Raw genomic sequence first — 18,468 nt, 5'->3', positions numbered from 1 at the left:
TTTTTAAAAATTTTATGTCGCGTTTATAATTGAAAATTATTCTTCTAAGTAAATAGAGTGAACATTGTTTTTAAAGACTTTCAATGGTATTTTTTTGACTCGTACATTTAGACTGTGAGCACGATAAAAAATCTAACACTTAAATCCATAGAACTGTCAACGACAAACTTTTATTTTGTCACAGGTTACAGAACTGAGCTTTATATATTAGATATATATATATATATATATATATATATATATATATATATATATATATATATGTATATATATAGACCTGTATAGATATTTACATTATACATTGCATTATGTCGATTATACAAAGGTCATGTAACAAGTAAGACATATTTTGATATAGAAGCAATCAAGTACTGAGGCTGACGTCATCAAAGCTCTTCCTGAAATAGGTCCCCTCATAGACACACTGACCATCACTAAAATCCTGAGCACCAAAGGTACCAAAAGCCTGGGGGACTTTGAAGTGCAGTATATTTGTGACCCCAAGGCACTGCCTTTAGTGAAGGAGTAAGTAGAGAAATTAACTCACTAGCGTTTCGACATATTTTCTGCATCATATTTTAGAGAAAAAAATTGTCTGAATGATTTAGTTTTAAAAAATACACACTTGGTGACTATATTTATATAGGAATACGAGCCGACCCGCGCCGTAAGCATACGCCGCTATTTAGTTGTTTTATTTGCTACTTTTTAGCAATTCATAATTTGTGAATTCGACAGTACCCCCCTTCTCCCCTATTCCTCCTCCCTCCTCCCCCGTGACGACAGTTTACAGATGACAATGAAAAGATCAATGAGAACTTGGTTTCAAATTGTTTAAAAGCTGAATTATCTGCCCCTAATAGCCCTTACATTGTAAACATTCGGAGTGATTCACAGCTCACCAGACTGGTTTGGTGTGGTTGGTAGCGATAAGCCTAGAGAGCGGGGTAAAAACTGCTAAGCCCTTACTTTATGGTGTCTTGTATGGTCCACATGTAGAGAAGTATATATATATATATATATATATATATATATATATATATATATATATATATATATATATATATATATATATATATATATATATATATATATATATATATATATATATATATATATATATATATATATATATATATATATATATATATATATATAAAAGCTCCAAATAGGTTGCTTTCTAATCCGTTTTTGTTATTTAAATAGTGCAGGCTTGTTTAACGACATCGAAATGTGACTAATGAATACAGCTGTAAAATTACATGCTTATGATACCATAAAATAAAATTCGACAACCTGTTAAAATGGTTGTATAGATGTATATCTTCCACGACAAGCAACCTTTAGTATTTGGTACAATATAATCATATTATTATACTTTTATCGCTTAGCTTAACTTTATCTCAAATCTTTTTATATTATTTAATAGTTAAATCTGTTTTTAATAAAATAACGACTACCTGCAGTTTACGCAATAATTGCACGACATCTCATAAACGAAACAACATCGAAAACATGTAATATTTGTTTTAAACATATTTAGTACGATAATTTTCAACAGTCTTTTTTAATAATGTAAATATTTATTTGTAGGTTCTGTAATAGACTGAATAACATCTCAAAAACGATAACCGAAAGAAATATGCTGAGACGCCCACCATACAGCTATTTGGAACCTAAAACTATCCCCAATGCAATCAGTATTTAAAACTGATATATAAAAGGCTTTCTTGGTTGATACAGATGTGGCTTATCTACACATATAAAGCTACCATTTTTTTATTATAAACATCTATATTATTAATTTAGTTTAAATTTATTAACTGTTACATTTAAAATAAATACAAATGTTTTAATGTATCTTATCGTTGCCATATAACAATGTAGTTGTGCTACAGTAACCTATTCTTGTTAAATTTATATCTTTTTAATATTCATATTTATGTAATAACCTTTATGCTATTGTGTTGTTTCTATTTTGTAATACGTTTATTATTTTCGGTGACTGGGTTCTGGGAAATTAATAGAAAATAAATATCACTTTTATAAATTGCTATACCAAAAGCAATTATAAAAGTTTTTTTTTAAATTATCAGGTATTTTGGATTAAAGCGTTGGAGTAGAATTTTTAGGCTTATTTAACAGGTTAATTTTTAAAAAAGCAACTAATTTATTGGTGTTGCTGTTTCAAAGACACTATTGTCCGACAAAAATTTAAATGAAATATTTTAAAATCGAATATGTCGTTAAAAAAGTTAAACAAATTCAACACAGTGCATAAAACGTTCTATGTATGTATAAACTATGCAAATTACTTAATAAAATCTTTTTTTGTCTTAAATTTTTGAAATAACAAAACTATAATCGACATTGTTTATTTTAATCTTTAGTTTAAACTTTTTATTTAAGCAGCAGTGTATACAACTGATTTCTAAAGTATATATATATATATATATATATATATATATATATATATATATATATATATATATATATATATATATATATATATATATATATATATATATATATATATATATATATATATATATATATATATATATATATATACTAGGCATGCTGCCCAGCTTCGCTTAGGCTTTCGAAAACATTGAGAATTTGAATGCTTAATTAATTCGCCCGAGGGTCGGTCTACGACCTTAGGAGTTATGAATAGGTTCCTCCGTGGATATTTTTTTCGATTTATAGCTCATATAAGGCGCCGGTCAGTCGAGGTCAGTTTTGACCCCCTCATCGTAGACTTTTCGGCCAACCGGCCCCCGTGTTCTGTCGCCCCAAGGCAAGATCCTGCCAAATTTGAAGCGCCTGCGGCGCCGGGAAGTGCCCTATCGGGCACCCGACAACTTTGCTCTATATATTATAGAGATTAGCAAATTGCATAGATAAACAAAGATTTCAATAAAGTAATTAAGGCCTGAAATACTTTAGTATAGAAATGTATTGTTTGAATAGATTCTAGATCTAGGTAGGGTCTACATCTGTGTAAGGGGTCGTCCATAAATGACGTCACACGCCTAGGGGGGGGGGGGAGGGGGTTCAGACTTTTGTGACGATGTGTGACGAGGGGGAGTGGGGGGGGGGGGTAGAGACAGTGTGACGTCACGTTGTCTTAATTCCACGAATTGATTAACATGCATTTTTTTAGTTTTTAGAAAAATAAACATACTAAATACTAAATAATTTTTTTACATTGGTTGCGATACTTCTTAGTTGTCAAAAGATTGTGAAATATATATTTGTTCTAATTAAATTGCCCTATAATTTGATGTGTGTTGTGTAGTAGACTGCCGTATATGCAAAGTTGTCAATAAAGGTCGGAAGCGTATCAACTAGTGAGGGTGAGGCATGGGTATCAGTGTAATGCTTGCTATTCTTTGAAGTTTACAGAGTAGGGCAGTCATAATAAAACTTTAAACCCCGTTTTCCGAATATTTTATTTAAAAACTTATGTTCACACTTAGGGCTGCGACTCTTGCCCTTGATGACACGCCTTGTCTCCCTTACATCATGGTGTTCATGCCGATAGCTCATGCTTGTTGAACGATCTAGTGGAAAAATAACTAGTACGATCAGTTCCAAGGTCGAGATCACGTGATTTTTGTAGGTGCGGCCAAAAAAAAAATGTGTTTATGGTCAGCTTGTGATGCATGTTTATTAGATCAACTTAAATAGGCCTACACGTGTCTTGCTGAATCAACTTTGTCTGTGTGAGGCTTTTCAATTGAAAGGTAGATCTAATAATCTCATATATACTGCTTAAAAATCGACAGTTAATGATGGATAAAAATAAAATGTTCCAATGTATTTTTGATGCCTACGTGCTGGCATATCCTAAAAAGAGTAAAAAGATTTGCCAAGAAGAAGTCGTTGAAAAGTGGACTCAACTAAAAAGCGATTCAGATCTGCACTTGAAAGCGGAGGTCTGGCTGCAAGAGCTAAAAGCAATTGCTGCCGCTAAAAAAGGCTCACTTTTGACGTTTTGGGCCAAACAAACATCTGTATCTACATCTACAAATAAGAAAACACCCTATGATTTGGCAAAAGAAATACCTAATACTAATAAGTCACTGAAGTCAGATGAAAAAGTGAACGATGCTCATGAAGTAAGTGATTTCTAACACTCTACCAGCAAACCATCAACATCTAAGCAGGCTACAGTCCAGATAAACTTACAATCAGAGATTGAGATTCTGAATTCTGATCTAGTTGGCTTGTATGCGCGACAAACTCGCGGAATGTTAACGCAAGAACAGAACATGGAGCTTAAAGAAAAGAAACAGAAAAAGAGTGATTTGGAAAAAAGCTAAAGAGGAAGATATCTGATCAAATAAGATCTCAGAAAGCTCGAAATGAAAAGAAAAGAAAACTGAATGCTTTGTTTGAAGAGAATCCGGGGCTACGCGCCACTTTGAATGTTAGATCTAATTCTGGCAGGCCAAGGATTGAAGAAGATCAATCTTCTTTATTGGAAACTATCATAAACATTGCTATGCATGGATCAGCATCACACGAGAGGAGGCAGAACGAAGTCTACAGGACTATTAAAACATTATCAGCTAACTGATCAGTTAAAACAGGATGGGTTTATAATTAGTAGAAGTGGGCTGTACCTTCGACTGTTGCCAAGACGTACTTCTTCTCATGAAGGGCAACGACATGTATCGACAGTCCCAGTAAAACTGATAAGAGCGCAAAACGATTGCCATGCAAATCACATTGATCGCTTGTTTACAGCGGCAACACTGCATCACCTAGAAGAGTTAACTTCCATGCTTGGACCGAATGAGGTATGCTTTATAAGTCAAGATGACAAGGCCCGCGTTCCGCTTGGGTTGACAGCAGCTAAAAAACAGAGTCCATTGCTCATGCACATGGAATACAGGGTGAGCTTGCCTGACCATGACTGGGTTGTGGCTGCTGGACATAAGCTGATCCCTTCAGTTTATGCAGGGATAAAAATTCAGCCCAACGCCTTGGGAAATCGAGAAGCTGTTGGATACTCCGGCCCAACATACATATCAATCAGATCTGGTAAACATTCCTCATCCACAGCGCTTAGTCATGGACTTGATTTTGAAAAATTACTTACTTTACATGAATTTGATGATATCACAAAGAGCGGTGTGGATCAAATTGTTAAACCAATATTAGTGTTGACGGTTGATGGTGGCCCAGACGAAAATCCTAGGTATCAAAAGGTGATCAAAGTTGCGGTACACCACTTTCTCAATCAGAACTATGATGGTTTGTTCATTGCTACAAATGCACCAGGAAGAAGTGCAATTAATAGGGTTGAAAGAAAAATGGCGCCACTTAGCAATGAGCTCACAGGATTAGTTTTACCCCATGACCACTACGGCAGTCATTTGGATGAAAGAGGAGTCACAATAGACACAGATTTAGAGAAGAAGAATTTTCAGTTTGCCGGAAACACTTTGGCAGAAATATGGTCACACTTGACAGTGTATACATTTCCTACAGTTGCAGCATACATAGATCCAGAAGAGTCTGAACTCCTTGAGACTTCTCTGCACTCAAAAGATCAGCGTTGGCATGATATTCATGTGAGAACTAGCCAGTATTTGACTCTGATCGTTAAATGCATGGATGGTAAATGTTGCTCAAAGCCAAGAAGATCGTATTTCAGCGTAATAACTGATAGATTTCTTCCTCCACCTTTACCAGTCGCCCAAACAAGCTGTGGACTAACAATACCTGAGCGTTCAACAGATGGCTCTTCACATAAATTTCCATCTCTTTTTGTTGCTCAAAGTATAAAAGTGGATGAAATCCTTTCCCGCTCTTCAAATCCTTATGATTTGTATTGTCCTTCTGTTCAATCCGTGATCAGCGACAGGGTTTGTAAGAAGTGTCATTCATACTTCTCTTCATTGGTTATGCTGCGCAATCATTCTTTAACTCACAAACAGGAATCATCAATTGTGCCATTACAGCGCATCAGGCCTCTGAGAGTTGCTGCACGTCGCCAACGTGAACAGATGGTTATAATTGCCAATGAAATTAATGGTAAGAGTGTAGATTGGATAGAAGAGGAAGACCTTGATGTAAAGGGAATTCCCATTCCATACAGGAAAAAAATCAATTCCGTCCCTGTGTATTCAATGAATGAACATTTTAATTCTCCATGGGAGAATGAATAAGCTTAAAATTAAATATCACAACTTTTAATTTAGGATTGCCATATTAATACTGTTGTAAGTAGTTTTTTAAAATACTTCTGTTAGTGATCTTGCTAAGATTTAGAAATATGAATGTATATAGATATCGTCGGTTAAGTATAACTTGTTACTGATATTATTATTTAATCGTTATTAATAAAATTTCTATAAAACTTGCTTAGATTTAAGTCAGTGTGAAAGTATTTCTTGTCCTATTTCAACATCCTCTTCGCTAACAGCAAAACACGCAATTTAATAATCTAGTGGAGAGTCTTTACTATTAAAAATCAATTACATTTATATTGCTTTGTGAGAGATGACATCCGTTAAGTCCATCATATAGGCTACAATGAAATATACTAGGAAAATTAAAGGTCTGTGTATACTGCTGACATTTAAATAATTTGCATATTATACTCAATATATGGTTATTCTCACGTGTGTCGTCATGTCTGCAAGAAATACCTACATTTACATTAAGTATTTAAAAAAAAATAATCTTATCAGCTTTAACATCACCTCACTGTATTACTGTTTACCTGCTGGTGCCACGAATGGGTCCTACGCGCTCATTTTTCCCACGTTTTCTTTAACTTGCTTTCGCCTGTTTGTTTGTTTGTTTGTTTTTCCAATCAAATCTTGCGATCGAAATTTCGTGCACTTCCCAGTTAGCTAGCGCGCTGAAATTTTCAGGGAAGCTTTGTTTTGGATGACAATAGAATATTCAACTGTTATTATTACTAAATTGATCCATGGAAACATTTTATTGATCATTTTATACCCGTATATAATTGTACAAAAAACGTGGGGGAAAAAGGGACATAACCCAGTAACTGTAATTTGATGAAAAGAAGGTTCAGTACTCTCCCTCTTTTTGCTTACTGAGTAGTTGTCACAACTGGTGGCCAGTATGGGGGAGACGATGTGGTCGAGTGGTTGGGCACACGATTGCTAACCCGCTCGACACGGGTTCAAATCTATGTGTTCTAGTCAATAACGTATTCACACTACGTGTTTTTTACGAGTTGTCTTTTTACGAGTTGTCTTCGTTTACCCAAAAAAAAAGTGAAAAGATAAAATCGATAGCAAGATTTCAATGCAAACAAACAGACAAAGACTAAAAAGTAGAAAATAATAATCATTAAAAAAGTTTTAAAAACCCACGTTTTCTGATTGAACTAAAAAGTAGAAAATAAATGCTATACATCACAATAATGCAAGCGATCACTCTACTATAAGCGATGAAAAACGTGGGGCGCCGTGATTTTCTTACAGTTTCTAATACTGTTGACTCTCTACAAGCTCCCTAATAAAAGTCAATAGTATTATCTAATCAATAGTAATATAACTTTTACTTCGGCGCCCCACGTTTTTCATCGCTTATAGTAGAGTGATCGCTTGCATTATTGTGATGTATAGCATTTATTTTCTACTTTTTAGTTCAATCAGAAAACGTGGGTTTTTAAAACTTTTTTAATGATTATTATTAATGCTGTGTCAACGAGCGGTAATTTTAAAGGGATGAAAACACAGCAAATTTAAAACAAAGGATAAATTGTAAATTAGGGGGGGTGGGGTGGAGTGTGACGTCATTTTAGGGGGGGGGGGGGGTCTGAATTTTTGTGACGATGTGTGACGTAGGGGGGAGGGAGTAAAAAAATGGCTTAAAAAGCGTGACGTCATTTATGGACGACCCCTAAGTCTAGTTTTTCCCTAGATCTAGATCATCTAGATCTATATCTAGAATCTCTAGATCTAGATGATCTAGAATATCTAGATCTAGAATATTTAGATCTAGAATCCTAATAGAATTTTTTTTTAAGTTTAGCCCGAGCTAAAAAAATAGATAACCAAGTTTGACTTGGTGTGTCTCGAACCCGCACCATCTGCATGGTTTTAAGTATACTATCATCTCAGCTATTTAGGCACTATATAAAACACGGAGAATGAAAGACGTATTTTAAAATCTTAACTTACGCGAATATGCCTATTCTTTCAAATTAATTTTTTATCCCAAATTAGCCAGTTCCAAACAAAGATTTTGTATAAAATAATTAAGTCTTGAAATAGTTTAGTCCTAATATAGAAATTTATTTTTGGAATAGATTCTCGAGTAGTTAGAGTCTAAATCTAGATCTTAGCGTCTACGACTAAGTCTACGTCTAAGTCTAGTTATTGCGTAGATTTAGATCTAGTCTAGATCTAGAATCTAAAATCTCTAGATCTAGAATCCAAATAAATAAAATAAATTTTATGAGTTTAGGCAGGAAAAATTGTATTGTATACATTTCATAGTGTACGTAGATCTAAATCAAATTTTAATGAAATAGTTCATTTCTTTTTATTCTAAACACAGCAGATGACGTCATTAGTTAATGTAGAAACATTAGTGACGTCACAGTTTTATGCGTTCTTTGTCACATCTACGAATGCTTTTCCTGTTGCATAAATAAAATTGTTTTTCTACATTCGAATACGCCTTTATTTTATATTTTTCTTCTTTAAATAAAATTGTGGTTATGCATTCAAAACATCAAACATATTATTTTCAACAATTTTGTATGTCATGAGATGTAAAAGGATGTAATTGATAATTGCTTTTGTAGAGAATTTTGATGTTATGTTTGGGCTTTGGTGTGGTCACCGAAGAAAGTGGGAGGGGGAGGATGTAACTAGGGTAAGTTACGACAACAGTGGCCCTGCTGCTTTAGGGGTGGGGACAGCGCGACGAATCACCTATACCCACGTGTCAACCCGGGCGTGGCCAGAGTGACCATAATTGCTGTGGCCCCCAGAAAGACGATCGCTGACAGCATTGTACTGGACAAGCTGTTAAATTGAACACAAAGGCATGCTCGCGGACTACAGGACGGCTGACAGTTTACGACACGATAAACTCTCCGAAACTGACCGGGGCGTGACAATAGGCCGGGAATAGCAGGAACAGGTAACCTACGGGGAAGACGAACTGACACTTTTACAGCTAAGACCTTCAGGAACATTCTTAGATTCGTATATATATATATATATATATATATATATATATATATATATATATATATATATATACTAGCTGCATCCCGTGCTCCGCCACGGTAAATCTTTTTTAAATGTACCAACTTGGGAACAGAACAAATCTAAATACAATACAAACGAACGCAAAAAAAAAAAACACAAACGAAAAAACAAACACAACACTCATAACATAAACACAATTTAAATGCAATCATACAGGCATATTGCTCACAGTCTAGCCCGTAGCGCCAAATCGCGCCATTTTCGGTGATTTGCATCCCCTAAAACTTTCGATTTGCATCCCCCCCCTCGCCCTCGCGCAATTTTTTCCAACCCACTTTGGCGCCCCCTAAGGTCGGCACCCGGGGACATGTGCCCCCCCCCTCGCTACGCCTCTCCTATAAAACCCCTAGCTTGTCCGCAAATCCGCAAACCGAAAGATAGAATAATAATTAGCAAACAGTATAAATAATAGGCAGTATTTAAAATATCCGTGTTTTACCTACAATATTTCACTTTATCCATTCACGCATTATTTTTCCAGTACTTTAAATTTAAAAAACTTACAATATAGTTTCATAACTAAAACCATTGCGCACCTAATGAACGTAATGACGCGTCTATAATAATGCTGAATAGTTGATTCAAAATTATAAGTAACTAGAATACCCGTCATCCGTTGGATAACTGTGGGTTTCGGGGGTCATCCATCAAAAAACATCACGTCTGTCACTCAGAGGCATAGCGACCCTTCCCGGCGCCCGGGGACAAACTTTTCGATTTGAACCCCCCCCCCCTCAAACTTTTGATGTGCACCCCCCCCCCCCTCCACTCAAACTTTCGATTTGAACCCCCTCAACCTTTCAATTTATTTTTCCAAACCATTTTTGCGCCCCAACATATGTCGTCCGCCCACCCCCCCCCTTCCCCCCTCCACCTCCCCCCGCCTCCCCTCCCCCCCCGCCTCCCCTCCCCTTACCGCCCCCCCCCCCTCCTCGCTACGCTACTGCAGTGTCACTTATCGTCACAAAAAACAGACCCCACATTCAAAAATATGTTTTTTATCTTTTAAAAACACCGAAAACACCGATTTCGGACTATCACTTCATATACTGACGTCACATGTGACCTACTCAACTCTACTTCACCTGCCCAGTGTCCCGCCAAGTCTCAGACAACATGTATTTATCGTTTAAAAAACGATTCCAGCCGAGCATGTCTCTGACCACACTATCCTTTCATATGCTTAGGACAAAGAAACAGATGAACCCTACTTCACCTGCCCTGTGCCCCGCAAGGTCCTGATAGTCAACCTTATCATTCACATATAGGGCTTAAGAAAAAATAATTGAAAACGTAAAAAAAAAAGTTCTATTAATTTTTATGACACTGACTTTAAAATTTAGCCTTCATTCTCCAAAGCAAATTTTAAAATGCTTTTCTGGCATATCTAGCCCTGGCCACCTATACCATGTTTAAATAATGTGAACACCCGCCATTTTGCTCGTGGTAAACATGGCCTAAAAATGGTCGGAAGTCATGTGTCCGGTCCGGACGCCATATTGTTGTTAGCAGCCGACCACGCCTCCAAGTTAGTGAGTAATCCTACTATATCTAGATATAGAACCTAGATAAAAAAAAATCCCATGTATTCTCGAATTAGATGATCATTGAAGCTAAACAAAGATTTATATAAAATAATTAAGGCCTGAAATAGATTCTAGATGTAGAATTTACATTAAGTCTAGATCTAGAATTTACATTGAGTCTAGAGTGACCTAGATCTAGGCTAGATCTAGAATCTAGGCTAGATTCATAACTTTCCTTCGACAGCTGATCTTTAGATCAAGAGAAATTTATTGTAAAACTAAATGAAAAAAGACAGTTTAAAATTGATATAAGTGTTGGAACGTAATAAATACAGCAAACGGACGTATTGTCAAAGTTATGACCGACAGAAAATTAGATTTAGAACGCGTTAAACTTTTGAATGGGAACACAATTTTCTTCGATAGACGCCGCCATTTTATTGTACTAAAGAGTAAACAAAAAAATGTGACGTCACGGTCCCGCCGAGTGTAGTTGTCGTTCTCAACTTTTTAAAAAAATAGGGTTACTCTACGTATGAATAAATCAATAAATTAATTAACGTCTTTAAATAAATGTGTGATTAACAGTCTGTCTTAAATCAAAAAAATTTCTCTACCTACATACTATTTTACAGCTCTCCACGATGAGTGCAACCATGAGGAATAGTCAATCAGGCAAACAAAAAAACAAACAAAAAAACAAACAAAAAAATAAATATTCAAACATGTAAACAAACTTGACTTTTAGTAGTATACTAGAATACCCGTCATCCGTTGGATAACTGTGGGTTTCGGGGGTCATCCATAAAAAAACATCACGTCTGTCACTCAGAGGCATAGCGACCCTTCCCGGCACCCGGGGACAAACTTTTCGATTTTAACCCCCCCCCCCCAAGATTTCGATTTTCAACCCCCCCCCCCCCTCAAACTTTTGATGTGCACCCCCCCCCCCCCCACTCAAACTTTCGATTTGAACCCCCCTCAACCTTTCAATTTATTTTTCCAAACCATTTTGGCGCCCCAACATATGTCCCCCGCCCCCCCCCCCTTCCCCCCTCCACCTCCCCCCGCCTCCCCTTCCCCCCCCCCCGCCTCCCCTCCCGCCCCCCCCCCTCCTCGCTACGCTACTGCAGTGTCACTTATCGTCACAAAAAACAGACCCCACATTCAAAAATATGTTTCTTATCTTTTAAAAACACCGAAAACACCGATTTCGGACTATCCCTTCATATACTGACGTCACATGTGACCTACTCAACTCTACTTCACCTGCCCAGTGTCCCGCCAAGTCTCAGACAACATGTTTTTATCGTTTAAAAAACGATTCCAACCGAGCATGTCTCTGACCACACTATCCTTTCATATGCTTAGGACAAAGAAACAGATGAACTCTACTTCACCTGCCCTGTATCCTGCCAAGTTCAGATAGGCAACTTTATCATTCACATCTAAAAAAAAATTGAAAAAAAATATCATTGACATATTGGTCTAGAACCTGTGCCACCCACATGAGAGCGGGCTACGCTACCAACTTAGCTATTTACTCGTGACGTCACAAATGAATTTTTATACTATACTTTTGAGTCTCCGCGCATAGATCTAGATCTAAGTCTAGTAGTAGTAACTTTCAAATTAAATTTAATCTTAAATTAGCCAAACAAAGATTTATATAAAATAATTAAGGCCTGAAATAGATTCTAGATGTATTAAGGCCTGAAATAGATTCTAGATGTAGAATTTACATTAAGTCTAGATCTAGAATTTACATTGAGTCTAGTGACCTAGATCTAGGCTAGATCTAGATCTAGGCTAGATTCATAACTTTCCTTCGACAGCTGATCTTTAGATCTAGAATCTAGAGAAATTTATTGTAAAACTAAATGAAAAAAGACAGTTTAAAATTGATATAAGTGTTGGAACGTAATAAATACAGCAAACGGACGTATTGTTAAAGTTATGACCGACAGAAAATTAGATTTAGAACGCGTTAAACTTTTGAATGGGAACACAATTTTCTTCGATAGACGCCGCCATTTTATTGTACTAAAGAGTAAACAAAAACCTGTGACGTCACTGTTTCCGTCGAGTCTAGTGGCTTTTCAAATCTTTTTTAAAAAATTGGGTTATTCTACGTATGAATAAATCAATAAATTAATTAACGTCTTTAAATAAATTTGTGATTAACAGTCTGTCTTAAAACAAAATTTTTTCTCTACCTACATACTATTTTACAGCTTTCCGCGATGAGTGCAACCATGCGAGATAGTCAATCAGGCAAACAAAAAAACAAACAAAAAAACAAACAAAAAAACAAATAAATATTCAAACATGTAAACAAACTTGACTTTTAGTAGTATTAGATAGATTATAAGTAATAAACAGTAGGGCCTACATTCAGTGAATAAAATAAATAAAAGATTGCCTTTTATCAATCAATACTAATTATAATTTTCTAACAATAATTTACTCTTACACATCCGGATAATTTGCATTCACATTTTGCTAATTATATTATTGCAACACTAATTCCTTCTATGACGACCGTATATTTGCATTCACATTTTTTATTAGCGTGTGTTTAATGTATTTTTAAATTACCTCTTTTGTCAAAATTAGAAAAAAGAGTTATATTAATTTGATTTTTCTACCGTTCTGTTATTATGTTATTGAAATATATTCATTTTTTTCTGGGAATATAAACGAAAATGATATTTGACATTGATACTTTTAATATGTTTTAGCCGTGTGTGTATATTTAATATTTTCTTTAAGTTATGCAAAAGAGTAAACACAGTGGAAATTATAAAATAGCTCTATATCGTTATATAAACAAACCCTACTCTATTACTTATAATAAGACAATGCGATGCACTGCAAAGCACTACATTGTGCGATGTTTACTTTTATGGTTCCAAAATCTATAGCGATGACGGAAGGAAGGAAGGAAGGAAGGACTGACACGCTACTTGCCCGCTTATATTATAGATAGTACCGTCCAAGCTCGGCCCTGGCTATTGTAACGACGTTTCTGCATATCCCGTGACTTGTGCTTTTTTTTATCATCATATTATTATACCGAGCGGTCCTGGCTATGGTAAAATAATAAAATTCAAATTAATGTAATTATGCATATAACGACATTCGTGAACATATAGGTTTAGGTTTAGGTTTGGGTTTGGGTTTGGGTTTAGGTTTAGGTTTAGGTTTAGGATTAGGTTTAGGTTTAGGTTTAGGTTTGGGTTTAGGTTTAGGTTTAGGTTTAGGTTTAGGTTTAGGTTTAGGTTTAGGTTTAGGTTTAGGTTTAGGTTTAGGTTTAGGTTTAGGTTTAGGTTTAGGTGTAAGTTTAGGTTTAGGTTTAGGTTTAGGTTTAGGTTTAGGTTTAGGTTTAGGTTTAGGTTTAGGTTTAGGTTTAGGTTTAGGTTTAGGTTTAGGTTTAGGTTTAGGTTTAGGTTTAGGTTTAGGTTTAGGTTTAGGTTTAGGTTTAGGTTTAGGTTTAGGTTTAGGTTTAGGTTTAGGTTTAGGTTAAGGTTTAGGTTTAGGTTTAGGTTTAGGTTTAGGATTAGGTTTAGGTTTAGATTTAGGTTTAGGTTTAGGTTTAGGTTTAGGTTTAGGTTTAGGTTTAGGTTTAGGTTTAGGTTGAGGTTTAGGTTTAGGTTTAGATTTAGGTTTAGGTTTAGGTTTAGGTTTAGGTTTAGGTTTAGGTTTAGGTTTAGGTTTAGGTTTAGGTTTGGGGTTGGGGTTAGGGTTAGGGTTAGGGTTAGGTTTAGGTTTAGGTTTAGGTTTAGGTTTAGGTTTAGATTTAGGTTTAGGTTTAGGTTTAGGTTTAGGTTTAGGTTTAGGTTTAGGTTTAGGTTTAGGTTTAGGTTTAGGTTTAGGTTTAGGTTTAGGTTTAGGTTTAGGTTTAGGTTTAGGTTTAGGTTTAGGTTTAGGTTTAGGTTGAGGTTTAGGTTTAGGTTTGGGGCTGGGGTTAGGGTTAGGGTTAGGGTTAGGGTTAGGGTTAAGGTTAGGGTTAGGGTTAGGATTAGGGTAATTGACAGGGGTGTAACTGCTCCGGGGGTAATTACGGGGGGTGGGGATATATCCGGGTTGTAATTTACGGGGGGGCGGGTAATGACCTCTAGCCATATGGCATTTTTATGCTGAGCTGCCTGTGTATTACATAATAGCAGATTCTCATTAAATGTTACCATACACCAAAAGCTTAAATTTTATTATAAATTCAGCCATCGTAGTACGCCTATACCATTCTGATTAACCAAGCTTAAATTTAATCATTTCCAGATTTAATAGTCACTAACATTTTTCTTAAATTTAGTATGTTGTTCAAGGAACAGGGCATTTCCCCCCTGTCAATTACCCCCCCCCCCCCGGACATCCCCCCGACATTACCCCCCCCCCCCCCCCCCGGAGTAATTACCCCCCTGTCGATTACCCCCCTGTCGATTACCCCCCGCCCTGTAGGAAATTACCCCCCCGACAGGGTTAGAGTTAGGGTTAGGTTTAGGTCTAGGGTTAGGGTTAGGGTTAGGATTAGGGTTAGAGTTAGGGTTAGGGTTTGGGTTAGGGTTAGGGTTAGGATTAGGGTTAGAGTTAGGGTTTGGGTTAGGGTTAGGGTTAGGGTTTGGGTTAGGGTTAGGGTTAGGGTTAGGGTTAGGGTTAGGGTTAGGATTAGGGTTATGGTAAGGGTAAGGGTTAGGATTAGGGCTAGGGCTAGGGTTAGGGTTAGGGTTAGGGTTAGGGTTAGGGTTAGGGCTAGGGCTAGGGCTAGGGCTAGGGCTAGGGCTAGGGCTAGGGCTAGGGCTAGGGCTAGGGCTAGTGCTAGGGCTAGGGCTAGGGCTAGGGCTAGGGCTAGGGCTAGGGCTAGGGCTAGGGCTAGGGCTAGGGCTTGGGCTAGGGCTAGGGCTAGGGCTAGGGCTAGGGCTAAGGCTAGGGCTAGGTATAGGGCTAGGGTTAGAGCTAGTGTTAGGGTTAGGGTTGTGTCTAGCGTTGGTTTGGTTTTGTGTGAAGTTTTAGGCTAAGGTGGATGCTTAGGTTTTGGTCTTTTTCTTACCGTTTGGATTAATGGATTTGGATTAATGTAGTATATAGGTATAAAATTCTAGTTAGAGTTAGAATTCTAACTTGAGGGGGGGGGTAATTCCCCGGGGGGGGGGGGGTAATTGACATGGGGGTAATTGCTACGGGGGGTAAATACGGAGGGGGGAAATGTCCGGGGGGTAATTTCCGGGGAGGGGGGGTAATGTCCTGTAGCCGTTGTTCAATCTTCTGAGTACTCATACATTGTATGTGCTTCTTATATAATATTCTAGGTTTTAAACTTTTTTTTTCTTTCTCGCAAACGGGGTATAGAAGAAGTATTATAATCGTGCAAAATATCGAAATCGAGATGTTGGCAATTCTGAACGACTTACACGAGTGGAACAAATTTAGCTTTGCAACTTTGTATTACATTGATTTGTATTTCTGTATAAACTTTTTTGCGCTTTACAGTAAGCGGAAGTGGTATTTACTCTACTTGATAAGCCGCTAACTTCAGTATAATTTAAGTAAAAGGGTAATACTTTTATGACGTCGACTAATAATTTAGACATTTAGACCCCACCCAGTCCACATGCGTCCACTTTAATAACCCCTGTTCCCTTCAAAACTTACTATCAATTCATTATTTCGCTACCAGGAAATAGACATCAATGGAGTTATTTTACACAATCATTATCTATTTAGTAAAAAGTAAATTCTCTAATTTTAAATAGTTGTGTTCGTCGAAAAACCTGTCTATAAAAGACTAACATCTTTCATTGTTAAACTTTTGACTAGACATATCCATTATAGCGGGAGTAGATGTGAGGTAAGTTTTTATTAAAAAGTGATTAAACGTATGCATCCGGTTATCGGAAATCGCTCAAAAGTTGATACGGATCTACGATTTTGATAAAATACTTATATTTGAAATTTCATCAACCTAGCTGTAACGGTACTAAAGTTATCGTGTTTACACACGCACACACACAGACACACACACAGACACACAGACATACGGACAAGATTGCAAAATTATGTTTTTCCGTATCAGTGAGGTGTAAAACGTCTAGATTTGTAAAAATCTCGATTTTTTTTTTGCACGATTACAATACTTTCTCTATACTACGTATATACGAGAAAGTAAAAATTATACAATTAAAAAAAACATTTTAATAGAAATATTTTTAAAAAGAATATTGCTAACTGTTAACTTACTATTCCGTGTTTGTAAAACTGTGACTAAAAGCAGTAAAAAAGCAGTGTCGGCAACGGTTGTTATCGGGAGAGTAGAAAGATGCAACTACTGTGATATTTACAGAGAAACAATTCTCTTCAGAGCAATAATAAAACTGATTATGCTTAAAGCTTCATATTAAATTACAAGTGGGATATTTGTGGCTTGATTGTGGAATTACACATAATTTGTCCGAGTGTTCGACACAAAAATCTGTTAAGTACATAATTTGAAAATGTAATATTATCCAAATTGATATCGACGTCATGATGTTTCCACGTCCAAGCACCATCTGTGAATGTTAACTGACATATCACGTTCTACCAGCGAATGACAGTGAGGGAAAATGTCACATGACACAATATTACCAGTGAGTGAAAATGTCAAACCTCGCCCGTCCACCCACCCACCCCGTTCGTTGTGGATGTCCACAAAATTATAGTTGATTTCTCAAAACTTTCTATCAATTTACTATTTTGCTGCCATATAACAGACATCAATAAAGTATTTTTTTTACACAATCGTTACCTATTTATTAAAAAATAAATTGCCAAAATTTAAATTCTATCATATGTCATTTCAATCTCTTAGTTAGCACTCTAAATAAGAATAACATATATTCTTTAAATTTCAAATAGTTTTGGTTGTCGAAAAACCTGTCTATAAAAGACCAACAAATTTCATTTTGAAACTTTTGACCAAACATATCAATTATATTGGGAGTAGATGTAAACGATGTTTTATACAGCGGCGTAGCCAGGATCGTCTCAAGGGGGGGGGGGTTCCATTTTTTACCCGGGGACAAACTTTCGATTTGCACCCCCCCCCCCCTCAGACTTTTGATTTGCACCCCCCATACTTTCGATTTGCACCCCCCCCTCATACTTTATATATATATACCGAGGGGTCTATGGGGGGGGGGGGGTTATGACTCCCCCTAACCCCCCCCCCCCTGCCTACACCACTGGTTTTATAAAAACATCTTAAAACGTATGCATCAGTGTACATCCTGTGTTAAAGTGACGACAAACAAAGCCTTTCAGTTTCGCTCCATCTTAATGTGTTTACACTGTAGTAGGCTAACAGTTCGTCTGTACTTTTGCAAGTCATGACTTCGAAGTTATATTGAGATAGTTTCTGTATCCCATTATCTCAGTATTGCCAACAGCATGGGACAAAACACACGAAATTACTGTATATCTATATATATAATTCTCTTCTGGGAGACGCTAGAAAACAAGCTGTAAGCGCGCTCCCTACCACCCCCACCCCTACCTAGTCTGGTGAGCTGTGGTTCACGCTAAATGTTTACAATCGTGGAGCCGGGTTTAGTGACGACTATTAGGGGCAGATAATTTAGTTTGAAACGATTTTAAACATAGGGGGGGGGGGGGGATAACTAAGTGGA

Source organism: Physella acuta, unplaced genomic scaffold, assembly GCF_028476545.2.
Source record: "Physella acuta isolate Inbredline_101_S28 unplaced genomic scaffold, ASM2847654v3 ptg000488l, whole genome shotgun sequence".
NCBI lineage: Eukaryota > Metazoa > Mollusca > Gastropoda > Physidae > Physella > Physella acuta.
Note: the sequence above shows the minus strand (reverse complement) of the source record.